General features: G+C 50.1%; 1 protein-coding gene across 2 annotated transcripts in view; it reads right to left on the bottom strand.

Moving 5' to 3' along the window:
- The window catches only part of Eva1a (eva-1 homolog A, regulator of programmed cell death), a 48,828-nt gene extending 34,665 nt beyond the window's left edge, over window positions 1-14,163 (bottom strand). Inside the window, exon 1 of one of the 2 annotated variants that reach the window (XM_041639663.1) lies at window positions 13,916-14,163. The gene's annotated coding sequence lies outside the window, so the exon portion shown is untranslated. Of the gene's footprint in view, window positions 1-13,797 lie in introns of both variants that reach the window. The other variant, XM_041639664.1, reaches the window with a different exon arrangement.
- Between the last annotated feature and the right edge of the window lie 469 nt (window positions 14,164-14,632).

Here is a 14,632-nt window from a genome sequence, read left to right as displayed (position 1 = left end):
GGTGAGGAGCTCCAGTTCCAAATGATCTGATCCCTCTTCCGGATTCTGTGGGCACTGCATGCACATACATTAATACAGACAGAATAAAAATAAATAGATCATTTTAAAAAATAGCATGGCACTGTGCACCTGTAATCTGAGCACTCGGGAGGCAGAGTCACGAAGATCCTGGGGCTCACTGGTCAGCCAGCCTAGCAGAAATCAGTAAACTCCAGGTTCAGTAAGAGGCCCTGTGTCTAATAAGAAGATGGAGAATGAGAAACTCACCCACCGCTAACCTCTGAACACTCTTCCAGAGGACCTGGGTTTGGTTCCCAGGCAGTTTTCACAGTCATCTGTAAATCTAGTGCCAGGGAATCCAACTACATCTGGGGCTTCTGCCAATAGCCAAATGGTCCACAGATATATATAAAAGCAAAATAGTCATACATATTAAAATAACAATAAAAAGCTTAAAATTAGTTTTTAAAACTTGTACGCAGACATACTCAATAGTGGCCTGTGCCCACTGTGAGTTTACAAGCCCAGCTGGCTACGTTAGTGCCACTCCGGAATGAAGGGTCTCCTGCCAGAACGATGACCACATTCGCACACTGCTGATGTGTCATCAATTAGGAAATCTGGCGCTGCAGAAAGATCGCTTAACAAATCCTTGCAAGTCTTCTCATGCAGTCAAACTGTACACCCAAGCACACTGTCCCCACTCCAGCTTTCCGGTGTGCTGCCCAGTTAAAGCACCAGGCAGGCTCGGCGACGCCTGTGGAGGAACGCATCCTCTTATAAAGAGACAACTGTACATGGCACGGAGCTCACATTTGCAATCCCAGCACTCTGGAGGGTGAGGTTGAACCAGCCATGGGGAGTAAGCCAGCAAGTACCACCCCTCCATGACCTCTGCATCAGCTTCTGCCTCCAGGTTCCTGCCCGGTTTGAGTTCCTGTCCTGACTTCCTTCAGTGTGGAACAGAGATGAGGAAGTGTAAGCCCAATAAACCCTTTCTTCCCTCATGGCGTTTCATTAAAGCAATAGTAACCCTAGCTAAAATAATTTCTCTTTCTAGTTTTGAGAGCTTTTGTTTGTTTAGTTGGTTTGGTTTTTCAAGACAAGGTTTCTCTGCATAGCCTTGGCTGTCCTAGAACTCATTCTGTAGACCAGGATGATCGGGAACTCACTATATAGATCACCTGACCTCAAACTTACAGAGATCTACATGCCTCTCTTCCTCCTGGGTGCTAGAATAAAGGCGTGGGGGTACAACACCTGGATGAAGATAGCTTTTTAATCAGTATAGGCTGAATCTACAAGGTATCCTGTTAAAGTAGCATCTAAAGCTATAAACTGCCCACTGGGGTCTAAGTTCCAAGCTTCCATGCATACCATGACACTCCAGTGTTCTCAATAATGAAGTACAGAAGATAAACTACTAATTATCATACAACACACAGTTCTCTGCACTCATTCCACACGCCCAGACTTTTCCCTTGATGGAATATTCAGAACCACAGGATTGGACAAAAGCCACATCAAGGGTTACATGTTTTCATGGAGTCCACATCTGTACTGAGCCATAGGCACACCCTCCTGGGGAAGAATGCCTGCTTTCCCCTGCAAAGAAGGGTGGGGCAAGGCACCTGTGGCTCCTACCTTTTCTGTGACAGTGCCTTGCTTGTGTATACCAATACCCAAAGGCCCACATCCCCATTCATCCTTGGTTCCTGGAGGGTCTCTCCACAGACCCATAAAACCTCCAAGTTTGAAATACAACCTTTGAAAGATGCCAGCTTCATGCTTTCTGACACCCAGAGGGAGAAAATAAAGAAAATAATTCAGTTTGCTGTAGGTGTGAAGATACAAAGATACACATACACCCATAAACATACAGTCACAGACACATATACATGCACAGACATATACAGACACAGACACACACAGAGACATATACACAGAGAGACGCATAGATACAGGCACAGAGACACATCACACACAGCTACAGATAAACACACACATAGACACATTCCCATACACACAAGCATACCTGAACACACACACACACACAGCTACATCTAAATACACATTCCCAAACAAGCACACCTGCACACACATACACAGACACATACACACACAGTTACAGCTAAACATACAATACACACATTCCCATATACGCAAGCATACCTGATCCCCCCCCACGTACACACGCGCGCGCACGCGCGCGCACACACACACACACACACACACACACGGCCCTTTCCTATGGCCTTTTGGATTCAGGGCAGCACATCTCCAGGAAAGCTGGTCAGAGGCCTCTGTGAAGGTGTGTACTTTCACTGAGAAACTTCCAAGAGCAAAGATGCCATTTCAACCACAGAATATTTACAAGGTTGGAAGCCAGAACTTAATTCTAGCCCCGAGCCTCTGGGATGTTAGCGTCAGGAGCTGGAGCAAAGCCGTACCTGAGTTAAGACTTTAACCCTCCATGGTCCCTGTCTGAGGAAGAGAATCCTAAGTCTCCAAAGCCCAGAAACTGTCCTTCTCCCAAGAAGAGGGAGTCACTTCGGAAGGCCCGTTGAGTCTGTGTTTCTGCGCCCAGCAAAAGCCTAGCAAGGGAACTAGATTTTCTCATATGACAAGCTTAAATTACAGAAGTCAAATCACCCGGGGTCATTCGAAGCAGGTGCACTGAAAGTCACACTCCATAATTCTCCCAGGGCTGGGGTCCCTGGGGATCCCCTCCTTCCTCCTCAAGGTCTATGCCAGCTATCACTCTCACCTCCCTGACATCTACAGAGCAGGCACCTGCTCCCACAGAGGACAGGGCACCCCAGCATGTCATGGTACCTTGAAGACTCTTCGGAGGGCAAACCCCAGGAGCTGGTGGGGGCGGGGGTAGTATGCTGCCCCTGGCCATTACCTGTCTGGATTCTACAAGCAATGACTCTCCCCTGGGCATGGTGAGAGAAAGCTTCTGTGCTCCACCTGTGAATGGCGGGGTGCTTGAAACACCCACGCCGGGCTCTTTTGTGTTTGTGTGTGCACGTGTGTGTTTAAGCATGGGCACACGTGTGTGTGGAGGCCCAAGGTCAGCACCTCAAGTGCTGCCCACCTTCTCTATCCCCGCTTTTTTCTCTGGGACAGGGCCTTTCACTGGCTTGGGATTTACCTAGTATGCTAGGCTGCCTGGCTGGAGAGTCCTAGAAACCCACGCCTCTGTCTCTACTTCCCCATTGCTGGGATTCCAAGCTCGCAGCACCCTGGTGTGCTGGTCTCTTAGATTCTGGATATCACACTCAGGTCTCGGGCAGCAGACCCCTCCAGGACTTCCTTATCTCACCATGCACATGGCTGGGAACGTAGGACTAAAATACCGAAGGCCTTTGTGGAAAAGAAAGTGAGCAAAGAGATGCTCACCCCGCGAGATGGGTGTTATGGTTTTGGTCCCATTAAGAGACAAGCCACACCCATTCCCCTCCCCATCCGCTGAGGCAGGCTGATCTTCAGCTTCCGGCCTGAGCTTGCTCTCTCTTTTCCATCTTCCTCTCGGAGAGGCAGCTTTGCTTCTGCCTCTCTCCCCACTTCTCTCTTCCCCCCTTCTCTGTCTCTTTCTCCTCTCTCTCTCTCTCTCTCTCTCTCTCTTTCTCTCTCTCTCTCCCTCTCCCTCTCTCTCTGTCCCCCCTTCACCCTTCCTCCTCCATAACCCCCTGAATAAACATTCAACCTCACCCTGCATGTCGTGTCTATCCATGTTTCTGTCTTCTGCCCGCCCACCATGTGTCTCCCTGCCTGGTACCAGCCATTGCTCCAGGACCAGCAGCCGTCTCTGCCTGGGACTGGCTGCTCCCAGAGCCCGCTGCCTGCCACCACATGGCCCGCCGCCACCATTTGGGACCTACAGCATTTCTGCTGCCTACTGCCATGGGGATCTTGCAGCATTTTTTAAAAAAGAACAACAATGGGATATGGTTCTCTCAAGTGGATTCTCTGATATTTAATTCAGCAGAAACCATGTGAGAATTTTTGCTTACATCCATTACATTCAAAATCTCCTCTCCAGTGAGGATCCTCTGCTGGCGAACAAGAGCTGAGCTAGACCTGAAGGCTTTCCCACACCCGCTACATTCCTAGGGATTCTCCCCTAAGTGCTGGGGCTTCCTGGCTTCCTGGAACTCACCCCCGCTTCTCTCTTTTCTGACCTCCATGTGAGCTCTGTCAATAACTGTGCAGCTCAGCTGCACTCCCGCACCTTCCACTTGTTCAGCACCCCAGTCTTCTCACTACCCCGCCCACCAGCTCAGCACTCAAAGGTCTTCTAATCCCCTAGTCAACTGGCACTTCACCCTGTGTGGCCTTGACCTGATCCTGGGCAGCCGGCCCCTCCTTTCTGGAAAAACTTCTGTCCCACACTGCAGTCTCCTGTGTCCTCTTGCTCTCTGCAAGTCCCCTTCCAATTCTGCCTTCACAGAGTCTTCCTTTTCCTCTCCTGCAGCTCCGTGTGGCATCCTAGCAAGACCTGCTCTCAGAGCGGTCTGACGCAGGCGTGGATCCTGACAAGCTGGGTGGAAATCCTGGGTCTGTCATGGAGAGTCATATGGAGAAGTCACGCATCACCTGTGTGCCTCAGTTTACACAGCTGTAAAACAGGCACAATAATAATAGGAGTCCTCCTTGGTGCCGGTTGTGCTCTGAAGTAAAGACTCTACAGCAATCCCCTTCCTGATGGTTTTTCTTTGCTCATAATTAAGATTACTACAAGGGTGCTGTGGAATATTCCTGTACACTATGTAAATTATGCTCTGAATGGTTTAATAAATAAGCTGACTGGCCAGTAGGTGAACAAGATTGAGTTAGGTGAGAAAGGCAAACTAAGAATGCTGGGATAAAGAAGGGCAGAATCAGGGGAGATGCAAGCCAGCTGCTGAGGGAAGATGTGTTAGGGTACTGGTAAAATGTCATGAGTCATGTGGCAAAAGATAGACAAACATATGGGTTAATTTAAATGTAAGAGATAGTAGTAAGCCTGAGTTATTGGCCAAGAGTTATGATTAATACAAGCCTCTGAGTGACTATTAGAAAGTGACAGTAGGATGGGGCTGGACAGAGAAATCTCTGCTTCTACAAGGGTTTAGAGTGCACAGCACACTTGAAAAGGACTATCTGGACCTAGTGGTGTGGTTCCACAGGTGGAGTGTTTACCAAGCATAAACCACATACCAGATTTGGTAATCCCTGAGGCAGGAAGATCTGAAGTTCAAGGTCACCCTCAGTTGTAACGAAAGTTGGAGGTCAGCCTGGGCTACAAGAAACCCTGTCTCAAAATAAACATTAGATAAACATTGAAAAGTAAGCACTACCTATGGCCCTCTTCTTATACCCCATAATACTCCCAGATCAAATGATACATAATATGACTTCACTGCTTCTCGCTAAAAGTTGGCTCATAAATCTTTAAGGCCTCTCTTGAATGCCAAACTCATGAAGCCATCTGCCCAGACACCTCTCCCCACCTGGCCTTGATGCTTCCAAGTTGGCCAGTCTGAAACTGAGCTCACTGCCCTCTCCTGCCATGCTGCACCCTGGCCCTCCCCTCTTCAACCCCTCCACCCCCTCTGACAATGAATGGCTCCACTATCCTTGCCTCGGTTGCCCAGGCCAAACTGCCCCAGTCATCATGAGTTCCTGCCCTTCTGTAGCCCTTCATCCAATCAGTCACCAGATCGTGTTGACTCCAGTGCCAAGTGTTCCCTGGGTCTGTGCCCAATTCTCCACCCCTGTTACTGGTGTCTTAGAAACTTATTAGTTCTGGCCTGGATGAGAGTAACAATATGAAATTAATCACATGCCCATTATGGCTAATACATTTATGTCATACAGAATCTGACACTAGCCATACTACCCATAAATGAGGAAACAGTTTCTGCGTTCAGAGAAGACACTCTCATTTACCATGTAGCCCAAGTAACACGGGGTGCTGGAGGCAGGAAAGCAAGCCAAGGTCCTCTGACTCCAGATTCCAGGCCTTTACACACCCCACACTACAGTGACATCAAGGCTGCTCATCCGACATCCGCTGGTTCTTTTTAGTGTCTTCTCCACAGCCTATCTATCATTACAATGATGCCTGGACTTGGCCTCCCGTGTGAAACCCTGCAGGGCTCCCCAGTGCCTTCCAAGTCAAAGTCGGATACTTCGTCAAGACCCTTCCTGATCGAGACTTTTCTCTTTTTCAGACTCACCTCCCCCCCTCCAACCACAGCACCCTCATCAGCGCCTCTGCCTACCTGTCTCACTCTCCTCCCCCTCCCTTTGGACCCTCCTACTTGCTGCCCAGACTCAGTGAAGTGTCCCTCCTCGGGAAGCACACAGCACTTTGTCTTTCTCTGCGTCTTAGAACATCTGAAATGGCTTCGATGTGTTTTCTAGAATTCACTTATCAGAAACCAAATCCCCAAGTCACACGTAAATGACATTTGCAGGTGTCCTTTTGGAGCTAATTAGGATAAGATAAGGTCATGGATTAGGTCCTAGGCCTGCATGAAGTTACTTTATCAGAAGAAGGAGCAAGCCCTAAGCTAGACTGCTCGCTGTGTCTGGCCATACGATGCCATCTACAACATCATGATCCTGCAGGGAGGCCTTTACTAGGCCTTCATAGGCTTTCAGAACTATGTATGAAAAAGACATTAAAATAATAACAATAAAATGTCTAGTCTGGAGTATGCAGTTACAGCCACCAAAAGCAAACTAGGAAGACATTAACTTATTGAGTCCTTGGAGTATGTGAGAACTCTCCTTCATAGTGGGCCCCAGCAATTTAGGAACTGGCAGGGTACTCTCTGCTTCTAGAGAATGTATTTCAATACACAGGATGGGCAGTGAGACGTGACATTCCTATCTCTGACTCCATCTGTCTCTACACTGGGTCTCTGAATTCTGGGGCAAACAGAGCACCTTGTATATCTGTCTCCAGGGCCTAGGACGAAGCCTGGCTGGCCTGGGCAAATAGTCATGTGTTGAGCTGGGCAAACACACCAAGGCTTCCAAGACATCTGTGGGAGCCGGGTGTCCAACTGTCACCTGTGTTCCTCCCAGAGCAATGTCTGAGGTGTTACTTTTAGAATTTGGATAAGATTCTCAGGGTGCAACCCTGGGAAAAGGCTCTGCAAACCATCCCTGCCCTGGAGAGATGGCAGAACCAAGTCCCTGAAGTAGACCAGTGGCAGTTCAGCTCCCCGCCCCTTCCAATAGTCGAGCAGGAGACCAGAGAAAGATGTATCAAGTTTAACATATAAAAGCCATCCTTCACAGCTGTGTCTGGGCTGAATATGACACACTCAAGAAACAGCGAGAGCACAAAAGACAGAAAGCCAGCACTCTGTAAACACCCTGTAAGGGACTGCTCCTCAAGGCCCCATGCTTTTGAGCACAGATTTTCCCTCAGCTCACAGCCCATCCCCACTCTCGGGAGGGCCTTCCCTCCTGGTAACAAACCGTTGCCTTCTATTTCTAAGCCTGTGCCCTGGCCCAGTTCTTTGCAGTGGGACAGAAGAACCTGGACACTTCAGCGGGTGCCCTCAGGACACAGGTCCACAGCTGCAAGTGTTACATCTGTATGCATGGGTTCACTATGGCACCGCGGGGGACCCAATGCAGAGAGCTGCTCTTCGAGGTTGCTCAGCCAAGAGGCACACTGGACAGTGGACCTTGAGAAAGCAAAGCACCTGCCTGTCTTCTTCCCCCAGAGGTGCCACCTGCCCCTTCCTTGCGGGCTGCTGTGACCTGTCTTGTCCTAAAAAGATGAGCAAGGAAGAAAACAGCTGGCTGTGTTTGTACCAGCGCCTGGGCAGACAGCCTTAGCCAGTCCTTGCGATTATCCCCTGTTGATCCCCTGAAGTATGATCCCTCAGGCCACAGCCCTTCTGAGTGACCTGAGTGATGGGAGAACACAGAGCAGAAGGGAGGTTTCGCTCATTGCCTTGTATTCTGGGAAAAGCCTTGTTTTCCTCCCAAGTTTATGGTGGCCCCTCTGCTGAGTAGCACTTCCGCCTCCTCTCACAGGAGGACAAAGTGCAGGCTGCCTCTGGGATCAAATCCGGGGCAAGAGGAGAAGAAAGAAGTAAAAGAGTCCTCTCAGATGCAGAGAAGGCAAGTCTGACCGGAAAGCGAGCCGGAGCCGAGGAAATGGCTGTTCCCACTGGCTGGCTCTCTTTCTGGCCTTGAACTTGTGAACTGATTAAGTAGATGACAATGACCTTGAACTTCTGATTCTCCTCCAGGCCTGTTTCACCAAACTCACTTTATGTAGTTCAAGTTGGGACTCTTGAACCCAACGGTTAAGGCAAATTAGGCAAGCACTCTACCAAATGAGTGACACCCCCAATCATTTTTTTCTTGTTGTTGGACGGACAAGATCTCACATAGCCTATATTTAATAGTCAGATACTGTCCTGAAATGGCCTGTAGCTGGGCTGGATGGCTGAGTCTACGGCTGGCATCTGGTAATGGGTCTTTTGGCTATGAATGGGGTCTCTCTCTCTCTCTCTCCTTCCCTCCCTCCCTTTTCTCCTTCCCTCCTCTTCTGTTCCTCCTTCTTCCTCTACACACACACACACACACACACCCCTCAGATAGTAGACTCAACGAAACAAATATATCTTACTAAAGCTCCACCCCTGGGACCCCTATAATAACTAGGACCCGCCCCCCACTCCTGGAGTCCTTTCCTCCAGGGTAGGCTAGATAACCTTACAAAGAAGATACCCTCTCCTGCCTCCATCCCCCGAGCTCTGGATGGAATAAATTTCCTCTGACCCCATTACTGGCTTTGTTAGGGTCAGAGCCTGGGCCCTGGTGGACTCAAGTATCCACCCTCACTAAGCCAGAAGCAACAATAAAACAAACAGAAAAAAAAAAAAAACCACACACACACAGATGAAAGCCAATCAGATATTAGGAAGAGAAACAAAGAGGTCCAGTGACACTCCCCACCCCGGTGCTAATGTGAAATCTAGGTTTAAATCTAAGCAGTACTGCTCAGTCTTGGTCAGGATGTGGCCCCGTGTCCTCCATCTTCACTGCCTTTGGTGGGGTGATCTGATAAGTCGTCAGAACCATATAAAGCCTCGTTGAGAGACCAGTTCTTGCCCTGGCTGTGGCTGGCAGCAGGGCCCCAGGCTTTTCCTTCTCTCATCTTGAGGTTCCAGGGGAAATTCAATTTTTGGACTATTACATTATCATCTCTGTCTTGCCCTCACTTACCCCTGCATTGTGTGGCTGTCTTCCTATCTCCCCATTCAGCTTATGGACATCCTGAAGGTTTGCCTCCTGTGCTAACTAGGGCTTTTGCTCACTCCTCTCTCCAAAAGGGCCTGCATTCCCCAGGGGGTGCTGAATGGTGAACAGAGTCAAGTTTAGAGTGCAGAGGGACCTCCATCCATTTTGCAATCAGCAAGCAGATGAGCCCATCACCCATGGGAGCTTTATGCAGTAAGTGTACACAAAAGGCTTTGGGCTCAGGGAAGTGTGTCAACCCTGATAGCCACTGGCCTGCTGCATTAGAATAGGCCCGGATACCAAACTCCATCTCTTCTAGTTCACCCTCTCTGTTCTCCACGAATCTCTGTCTCGTTTTCCTTCCCCACCCTCTCTACTTCTGCCCCTCTCTCCCTAAGTCTGAGAAACTTACCCATTACTTAGCTATCCACACAGACTTCTAGAAGCTATACAGGGAACTGTTCCAAAGCAAGGGCTCCAGAGGGCCCATCCACACAGTTTACCAGCCAGGGCTTTGGAAAGAAAACAAAACAGCCATGCACAGCTACTGAGCTCAGCTTTCTTTAGACTGTGCTTTCTTTGCTTGCTGGAGACAGTGTCCCTCCTCCACCCCCTAGGTTCTGATCCCTTGGCCCCAGGAGGAAACCAGACCAGCAGAGATAGGAGGCAGAGTCACCATTGAAAGGACTGCACACCTGAACCGGGACCGCCCACTCCATTGTCGCTAGCAATACCAGGACAGACAGTTGGACTGGTGACAAACCACACCTCCTCAGACCTATCTCTGGGCCTCCAGTGCCCAACAAACCCCTAAAGATCTGCAGAGGCCTTTCGTGATCTCCTGCGTTGGGCCTCTGTTTGCTTCTTGATGGCCCTGCCCTGTCCCCAAGCCCAGCAAGCTTCTTCCTGACTCTTCTTGCATGACAGACTGACTCTATTGAACGCCCGTTTTTCTCCCTGAGCACAATCTGGTGATCACAAGTCTGTCACATCAGGGTCTATGACCTAGTTGAGAAATGTCATGTTTTTGTGTCTCCAGCACCCAGCACCAAGCTGCACAATGCACCAACCTGAAGATTCAGGCAGTGATCATAACACTGGACCAAGACATCTCTTCATAAGCCAAACGGGATTTGCACCGAGTCTAACAGCAGGATACATTTCTCAGAGACCCGGAAGAATGATGCACAGAGAGAGCCAACGGGGTGTGACATCAGAGACCCCGGTACCAACTGACTCCCCACCCACCACTCTGAGCAAGCTATTTTTGGGGGGAGGGGGTCAGACTATCCAAATGTCAAACAGAAGAGATACCCAGATCTTGGGTCTGGATTTTTCTCCCTATCTTTAATTGCCTAGTGAAACCTGCTTCTGGCATCAGCAGCTAGTGATGTAGGCAGGGGCCATGCCAAGGGACAGAAAGTGTCTAGGGTGGGAAACTCCAAGTTGTCATGTGGACTGGTGAACAGGAAAACCCTCATCCTGATACACCCTGTGAAGCACCCTCACCAGAGTGTTTCCCGGACCCCTTACGAAACCACACCACACAAGGTGATCTCATCGCATTAAACTTTAGGGAACAGCCTCCTGGAATGAGGAGGCTGTGTGCGGAACAGCGGAGTGTGAAGACAGAGTGAGTATACAAATGTGCAGGGATTTGGGCAACGGAGTCAAACTTGGCCCAACACAGCAAGGCCCCGGAACCAGAAAGGAGTGGATCCGGCTTGCAAAGCCACAGCTGCTTTGAGGGAAACAGGATTCTAAGCTGGTGAAGTGACCAGCTGTAACCTAGTATCCAGCGTCAGCAGTGGGCACTCTTAAGAAATTCCTTAACAAATTTTACCTTTAATAGATAAACGAGAAGGCGTAGTCTGCCATGTAGAAGGAGGGAGAGCCAGCATTTATTCACCCCCTCACCCAGAGTCCCTTCCTTCATGCCTGATCCTCCAAATGGGAGTCTTAATTGCATTCCTCTATGCTGTCCCCTCAAAGAGTGCTGTCCCAGACTTGACTAGCACATGTAAGCTCTATAGCAAGGTTGGTATGACTAGGGCCAATACCCTACTCTTCAGTTCTGCAAACAAAGCAAAAAGGAGAAGGAAAACCAGGGCTGCAAATGAACAGTACCATCTGAACAGTAAGGTCCTGGATCCTAACTGTGGTACAGGTTAAAAAGAAAAACTGTGGGTTCTGGTTCCCACTAATAAGTCTGATACAAACTAAAGCCCTTACCTACATAGTGAACAGCATGTGTGTTCCGAAATTCAAATGTTTATGTAAATGCTGGTTCCACCACTGATGAACTGTGTGACTTTCAGCAAACTCTGCAGCTTCTCTGGCCTCAGGGTGAACTTCATAGAGACGATGTAAGGATCAGGAGAGTCAAAACTCATGAAGTGAGCACAACACTGAGCAGGCACTCGGTTTTAAAATGAACAATTATTCTATTGGTTAGCACACTGCTCTTCCTGTAAGACTTTCAGAGTCCCAGCCCACTGGATAGGGCTGCAGGGAACCATGAAACTGTCAGATGGAGTGGAAAAGCCTCATCCAGAAGAGACAGAGTTCAAGACCAAAGAACAATGTAGTGTTTGCTAAACCATGGGGAGGAAGGATTCCAAGAGGTCAAAAGAGCAAATCCTCAGGGAGCTGGGATGTGTGGGGAACACGACTGGAAGGCAGGAGGGTGAGAATGGGCAGGGAAGTCTGGGGCTGGTGTATGAGGTCACAGGTTAGATTCCACCCTGGGAAGACTGGCGCAGGGTTTGCAGAGGGGCTGCTGTCAATGCTTGACAAACACCTATAGACCCAGGTCCTTTCTGTTAGCAATGGAGGAAAAACAAAGGTGTGGGGCAGGACGGTAGCACAGCCTGGTGGGAATGCAGCAATGGAATTCTGGCCCTGGGATTGCAGTGCAGGAGAGATGGGAGAGATGTGAGAACAGGGCCTGGGGTAATCAGCTAAGACCCAACTGATGAAAGCAGGGGGGCTGAACACCGGCTCCCTGTGAACTGATACGATACGCTAAGCCAGGGTGACTCAACCTGAGTATCGTGGGCCAGATAACTGCATTGTGAAAAGGGGGCTCTTCTGAACAATCTAAAGGAACAAATCCTCCCCCACTTATGCGGCGATGGCCAAAAAATGCCTCCGGATACTCCCAGACTTCTCTCAATGGGCACAATTAAAACACACATGGCAGGCAAACGCATGCGCGCGTGCGCGCACACACACACACACACACACATATAAAATAAATCTAAAACAAAATAAAAATAAACTCTACCGTCTTTACTATTTTCTTGACTTGTTTTTTGATTTTGGTATTTTGGGGCAGGGTCCTATGGAACCCGGGTTGGACTCAAACTCATTTTGTGGCCACAGATGACCTTGAACTTCTCATCCTCCTGCTTCTGCCTCCCGAATGCTAGGCCCACGGGTGTGCTACACCACACCTGGCCCCACTGTCTACTTTTCAGAAGAGAAAACACAGCTACAGGGAGGCATCACCAAGGCAATGGCCTGACCTATGACCTGGCCTCCTCAACACAGGACTTGACCTCAAGTCAGCCTGCTAAGGCAGAACACAAATCTGCCTGCCTGGAAGGGAAGGAGGGGCTAAAGCGCGCTGCTGAAGGCTACAACCATCTTTACTGAGCAGAAACAGCCGCGGGAAGTAAATAAATACTTTGGATCTGAATGGAATTGCTAGGTATTTGCTATAAAAGGCAAAAGCTTGGTCTCCCCGGGTGTGTGCAGGCAGGAAGTGGCAGATTCTTGCTCAGACTGGACAGAGGAACCATCTGTAGAGCTGAACTTGGGGTGTGCGGCTCAGACCAGCTGGGATCCAAATCTAGGCTGGACCCTTTGCCCTTTACAAACTTCCCTGGCTCAAGTCGGCTTACTCCGTAGTTTCATTTTGCAGTCAGGACTTTTAGAAGTTCCTGCCATAGGCTTGATGTTGGTGGGGAAAACGAGCTTAAATAAGGAGCAAAAATGAAACTACCCAATGGGGCTCGCTCTCGCCTGCTTCAGAGCGTTCCTCTCCTCATGGTCTTCATAACCGGCAATGAGCGCTTCCCTCCACCCCGAGCCTTCAGAACCTTCACCCCCAGATAAGCGCTGCCCGCACTAGTGAGCCCCCCCTGCAGCAGCAGAGAGTCCCATTTAAGGCTTTAGGGGGCGCCAACAGCCTTTACACTCCACAGTTCACTCTGATCTCGGGGACCTGGGGGGTCGCCGAATAGTTTAGTGGCTCCGAGAGGAGCCAGGTAAGTACTTCAGTGTACACCAGGCCGACTTCAGTTGGGTGGTCCCCAACAAACCCAAAACCAAAGCCCGCCACCGCCGCGGGCGAGCAGGCTCGGTCAAGCTCCTGGAGTTGGAGCAGTTAGAGAAGCGCCCAGATTTGCAACTCACTGGTTCCTCAAAGCCTGGCTGTGGAGGCAGAGGGATGAGAGTGATCTGAGCCAGTCAAATAGGCTGGAGACGCCAGGAGGAAGAGAAAGCAGGAGGAGAAAACAGGACCCGTACCTGGACGGGGGTTCCGGAACAAAGCCGAGGTTTCCGATTCTAAGAGCGCTGAAGAGTTCCCGCTCAGTAGAACTGGGGTGTCCTTGCACCCTGAGCGCGCTTCGGGGGAGCAGCTTACCTTCTCTTGGACCGCAGGCGCACGCTTCCGGGGACTGAGTCGGGGAGGGGGGTCAGATCACCCAGGGAGGGGTGCGGCAAGTGGGACTGTGCCCTGTGACTGCGGCACACGTGCACCCCAGAGAGAGCAATTTGGGGCGTCTCTCCCAGTCGGGCTGAGCTGGGAACGCGTGAACTCGGTCTTGGGACTCCCTGAGCCCTGCACACTCCAGAGGAGACTGAGTCCGTGGGAGGAAAAGGTTGTCTCATTTCCTTCAGTCTCCACACAGACACACACACCCGCCCCTCGGCTCAGGACCTGCCCTCCCTCCCGCTCCCCGCCCCCTTCCCCACGTGGGCGCGGAGAGACGCGAAACCTGAACGGCTGCGCCAACTTAGTTCAACTCTGGCAGCTGCCGCCTGCCTCCCAGTGCTTCCCACCGTGCCCTGAGCTAGGAGATCTCCCCACCAGGAGTCCCCACCTTGACCTGAAAGTTCAACCTTTCCCTCCTTGTTGCAAGAGGACCAGATCTGCAAGCAAATCTCCAACCCTACTCCCAACTTGCCCTAGCAGCTCTTATTCCTGACCGGTGGACTGCACTGTGTTGAGCCGGCTTTAAAACCCCAAGTCCAGACAGGAAATAACCACTTACTTGGTTAAATTTGATCGACTCTTTTTCTTTTTGTTCTGTTATGTGGAGAGCATAAAGTCTGATACATAATCTCCAAGGAATGTTCC

This window comes from Microtus oregoni, unplaced genomic scaffold (genome assembly GCF_018167655.1).
Source record: "Microtus oregoni isolate MIOR12 unplaced genomic scaffold, Mior012 000002F_ref0000024, whole genome shotgun sequence".
Lineage (NCBI taxonomy): Eukaryota > Metazoa > Chordata > Mammalia > Rodentia > Cricetidae > Microtus > Microtus oregoni.
Note: the sequence above shows the minus strand (reverse complement) of the source record. Positions and strands in the feature narration are given on the sequence as shown.